The sequence below is a fragment of the Sciurus carolinensis genome, unplaced genomic scaffold (assembly GCF_902686445.1).
Source record: "Sciurus carolinensis unplaced genomic scaffold, mSciCar1.2, whole genome shotgun sequence".
Lineage (NCBI taxonomy): Eukaryota > Metazoa > Chordata > Mammalia > Rodentia > Sciuridae > Sciurus > Sciurus carolinensis.
The window spans coordinates 240,191-245,965 of NW_025920300.1; positions in this window are offsets into that span (position 1 = coordinate 240,191).

Consider the following 5,775-nt stretch of genomic DNA (forward strand, 5'->3'; position numbering starts at 1 on the left):
ATGCTGCAAGAGAAAAGCAACAGATTACATAAACCAATACTGATATCAGAAGATTCCCTTGCCCAGACCATAAAAACTAGAAGGACTTGAAAAAATATATTTTGAGCCTGGAATAAAATAGATGTCAAGAATACTGTACCCAGCAAAACTTGCCTTCAGATCTGAGGATGAAATAAAATCCTTCCATGGTAAACAAAAGCTAAAATAATTTACAAATAGAAAGCCTGCACTAAAGAACATTCTGAGCAAAATATTTCATGAGGAGGAAGAGAAAAACAACAATGCAAGTTATCAAAGTGGGGAACTACCCCAGAGGAAAAGCCAATGAAAGAAGAAAAAAAGTCAAGCTAAAAACCAAAAATAAGGCAAAATGATCAAGAATACAAGCCATAACTCAATGATAATCCTTAATATTAAAGGCATAAACTCATCAAACAAAAGACACAGACTGGCAGATTGGATTATATAGAAAGATCCAACAACATGCTACCTTCAATAGACTCATCTCATACAAAAGGATACCCACATCCTAAAGATGAAAGGATGGGAAAACACATACCATGAACACAGACTTAATAAAAATGCAGGGGCTTCATCATCATATCAGATAAAGCAGATTTCAATCCAGTTAGTCACAAGGGATAAAGTAGTACATATCATACTGCTTAAGGGAAGCATAAATCAGGAAGGCATAATAATCATAAATATTTATGAACCGAACAATGGCACATTAATTTACATGAAACAAATCCTCCTCAATTCCAGAAATCAAACAGATGAAAACACATTAATACTACGTTATTATAACACACTTCTCTCACCACTGAACAGATAATTCAAATAAAAATTCAACAAAGAAACCATAGAATTTGATAACACAATCAATAATTTAGACTTAACAGACATACAATATTCCATCCATCAAGTAGTGAGTACACTTTCTTCTCAGCAGCACATGGACCCTACTCTAAAATAGATCATATATTATACTACAAAGCTACTCTTGTCAAATGCAAAAAATAGAGCTATTACATTGTATTCTATCAGATAATGATGAATTGAAATTAGAAATGATAAAATAAAATAAAAACATAAACTACTCCAATACCTGGAGATTAATTAACATGCTAATGAATAATGCAAGGATAGCAGAAGACATTAGGGAGGAGGTAAAAATTTCTTAGAGGTATACAAAAATAACAATACAACATATCAAAGTCTTTGGGATACATTGAAAGTAGTACTAAGAGGAAAATTCATTGCATTGAGTGTACTTAATAAAACAAGAGAAAGTGAACAAAAAAAGACCTAAAATTACAGATTAACACCATATTGTAAATAACAGATCCACATCCAGTGTAGCAGAAGATAGGAAAAATTAAAATCAGAGCCTAAAATTAGTGAAATCAAAAACAGAAATAATTTTAAAAATTGACAAAAAAAATGCTTCTTTGAAAAATAAACAAAATTGATAAACCCTTAGCCACACTATTGAAGAAGAGAAAGGAAACTGAAATTACTAAAATTTGCGATGAGAAGTAAAATGTCCCAAAAGACAATATTGAAATACAAAGCATAATTAGAAGTTATTTTGAAAATCTATACTCCAAACAAATAGAAATCTCAACAACATCAACAGGTGTCTAGAAACATGATCCACAGAAACTGAATCTGGAGAGCATACACAATTTAAACAGATCAATTTCAAGCAATTAAGTAGAAAAAGCCATCAAAAGTCTACCAACCAAGAAAAGTCAAGAACCAGATGAATTATCAGCTGAGTTATACAAGACCTTTAAAGAAGAACTCATTCCAATACTTCTCAAAGCATTCCAGGAAATAAAAAAGGAGGGAAACCTTCTAAAATCATTATATGAATGTAGTTTTACACTGATACCAAAACCAGATGAAGATATATTGAGAAAAGAAATCTTCAGGCCAATTTCCCTAAGGTACAGAGATGCAAAAATTCTTACCAATATTTTAGCAAATTTCATATAAAAACATATTAAGAATATAATGCACCATGATCATGTGGGTTTCATCTCAGGAATGAAAGGTAGGTTCAACATAAAAAATCAATAAATGATATTCACCAAATCAACAGACTTAAAGGTAAGAATCATATGATTATTTTAGTAGATGCAGAAAAAGTATTTGACAAAATACAGCAACATTTCACACACAAAACACTTGAAAAAATAGAGATACTAGGATCATACCCCCAAAATTATAAAAGTTATCTATGCTAACCCCATGGCCAACATCATTCTACATGGAGAAAAAATAAAAACATTTCCTGTAAAAACTGGAAAAAGGCAGGGATGCCATCTTTTACCACTTTTATTCAACATCTTCCTTGAAAATCCAGCCAGAGAAATTAGACAAACCAAAGATTTTAAAGGGATATGAATATGAAAGAAGAACTCATACTCTCACTTTTCGTCAGTGACATGATTCTATATTTAGTGCATCCAAAAAATTCCACAAGAAAACTTCAAGAACTCATAAATGAATTCAGCAAACTAGAAAAATATAAACCAACTCTCATAAATCTAATGTATTTTTACTCATAAGTGATAACTCTGCTGACAGCAAAATTAGAAAACCTGCCCCATTCAAAAAGTCCTGAAAAAATGAAATAAAATAAAATACTTGGGAATCGATCCAAAAAAGAGATGAAAGACTTCTACAATGAGAACTACAGAACGCTAAAGAAAGAAATTAAAGAAAACCTTAGAAAATGGAAAGATCTCACATCTTCTTTGGAAGACAGAATAAATATTGTCAAAATGGCCATACTACCAAAAGTGCTATACAAGTTTAATGCAATACCAATTAAAGTCCCATTGAATACCTCATGAAAACAGAGAACAGAATCATGAAACATATTTGGAAGAATAAGACACCCACAAAGGTCAAACAAATCCTTAACAGGAAGCATGAAGCAGGTGGCATCATGATATCAGAAACTCAACTATACTACAGAGAAATAGAAACAAAAATGACATGATATTGGCACCAAAATAGACAAGTAGACCAATGGCATAGAATAGGGAAAACAGACAAACCCACATGAGTACAGTTATCTCATACTAGACAAAGGGAAGAAAAACATACAATGGATGAAAGATAGCCTCATCCACAAATGGTGCTTGGAAAATTTGGAATCCATAGGCAACAAAATGAAATAAAACCCCTATCTCTTACCCTCCACAAAAATCAACTCAAAATGGATCAAGAGCCTAGGAATTAGAACAGAGAGCCTGCACAAAATAGAAGTAAGGGTAGACCCAATCTTCATCATGTCAGCTTAGGACCAGACTTTCTTAACAAGACTCCTAAAGCATGAGAAATAAAAGCAGGCATCAATAAGTGGGAAAGATTCAAACTGAATAACATTCTCTCAGCAAAGAAAAAAATTAAAAAATGTGAAGACAGAGCCAAGAGTGTGTGAGAAAATCTTTTCTAAATGCACTTTAGATGTAGCACTAATCTCCAGAATTTATAAAACATTCAAAAAATTTGTATCAAAATTACAAATAAACCAATCAATAAATTGGTTAAGGAAATAAGCAGACATTTCACAGAAGAAAATCTACAAGCAATCAGCAGATGTATGAAAAATGTTCAACATTTCTAGTAATAAGAGAAATGCAAATCAAAACAACCTTCCCAATTAGAATGTCTATTATGAAGAATACACAGAATATTAGGTGTTGGCAAGGCTGTGAGAAAAAAGGTACACTCATACATTAGTGGTGGGTTGGCAAATTTGTGCAGCCACACTGAAAAGCAGTATGGAGATTACTTAGAAATCTTGGAATGGAACCACATTTGACCCAACTACTCCACTCCTAGACCTATACCCAAAGGACTTAAAATTAGCATACCACAGTGATGTAGCCACATGAATGTATACAGCAACTCAATTCACAGTAGCTAGATTGTGGAACCAAATTGGATGTCCTTCAATAGATGAATGAATAAAGAAACTGTGGTATATATGCACAATGGAATATTATTTATCCATAAAGAAAAATAAAATTATTGCATTTGCAGGTAAGTGGATGGAGTTGGAGAATAGCATGCTAACTGGAATAAGCACATCCCATAAAACCAAAGGCCCAATGATTTCTCTGATAAGTGGTTAATGATACATAATGGGGGAGGAGGAAAGAATGGAAGAAGCACGGATTGTATGGAGGATAGTGAGGTGTGTGGAGGAGGCAGAGGGAAGGAAAGATATTAGAATGAGACAAACAGCATTACCCTATGTACATGTAAGATTACACAGAGTGTGACTCTACCTCAAGTACAACCAGAGAAACAAAAGTTTTATCCCACTGTGTACAATGAATCAAAATAAAAATTAAAAAACTAGATCAAAAGAATAAATGTAGATATCACTAATCCAAATGTATAATTTTTAGCACCTGGTGTATCTGAAAGTATGTACAGCAAAATATGGTCAGTATTCATTCTCACCAATGCTTATAAACTTTAAAAGTTAAAAAATGAAATGTGTGGCAAAGGAAAGGAAATCCAGCTGGAGACATTACACCAGAAATAAGGGAGGCAGGTGAGAGAGAGAGAGAGAGAGAGAGAGAGAGAGAGAGAGAGAGAGAGAGAGAGAGAATATCAATCTTGCCTGGGACAAAATATATACCAAAAAGAGAGACCCCAAATGACCAAACTTCTCTATCCATGTCCTACCTGCCTATAATTACCATCTATTAATTCCTATTAGGGGATTAATTCACTGAGTTTATTAAAGTTGCCATAATCCAGTAATTTAACTCTGGCATTTTCTCTTACATGATCTTTTGGTGACCCCTAATATCTAAAACTTAACAGAGGGAAATCCAATCAAAAAGATTACTTCAACAATACATTCTACAAAAATATAGAAGGTATGCAGGTTTAAAGGATATTCAGGATATGGAGTGTTAACACAAAATAGAGCCTACACATGTGAAAGATGCTACACACACTTAGTTATACTCAGACCAGAGACTTAAAGGCAATATTGGTTATGCAAATTCTAGATGTTTAAAAGGTCATGGAGCATAATCAAGATGCAGAGGCTATGCTGGCCTTAGAAGATACTATGGACATACAGATTACCCAGGTCATAGAGGCAACATTATAAAACCTATGGAAATTACTTGGACTACTCAGGCATTAAAGGATATGAAGTTTATAGAGGCTAAGCTTGTCAGAAAAGAAGCTCAAGTGATAAAGCCTTCACAGCTTATAAAGAATATATAGTTCAAAGAGAAAATTTATATCATGGAGCATCTGCAATCACAGTGGTTACAGAGACCATAGAGGTTACACAGATCATTTATTATACTCAGGATATACATGTAATACAGGTTGTGAATGCAACATAATTGATGCTGGTCATAGGGACTTGGTTGGTGATAGATTTAAATCCAGTCTTATGTGTGTCCACTAAGTTTATTTAGACTAATAAATCCCAATAAGCTATGTGAATCATTTAGGTTTGTCACAGTTTAAAGGCTACACGAGTCTTACAACAAACCTGTCATAGAAGCTATGAAATTCATTAGGGGACAATGAGATCATTTAGTCTCCTCACTCCAGAAAATGTACACAGGTCATCAAGACTGTTCAAGAATGATAGGGTAAACAGTCCTTAGATGCTATGTGTGTCAAAGAGGTTACATAGATCACCAATACAACTCTAGCTTTTGCTACTACAATGGTCACAGAGATTATGCAAGTCCTCGAGACTTTGGAGTTTTTCTA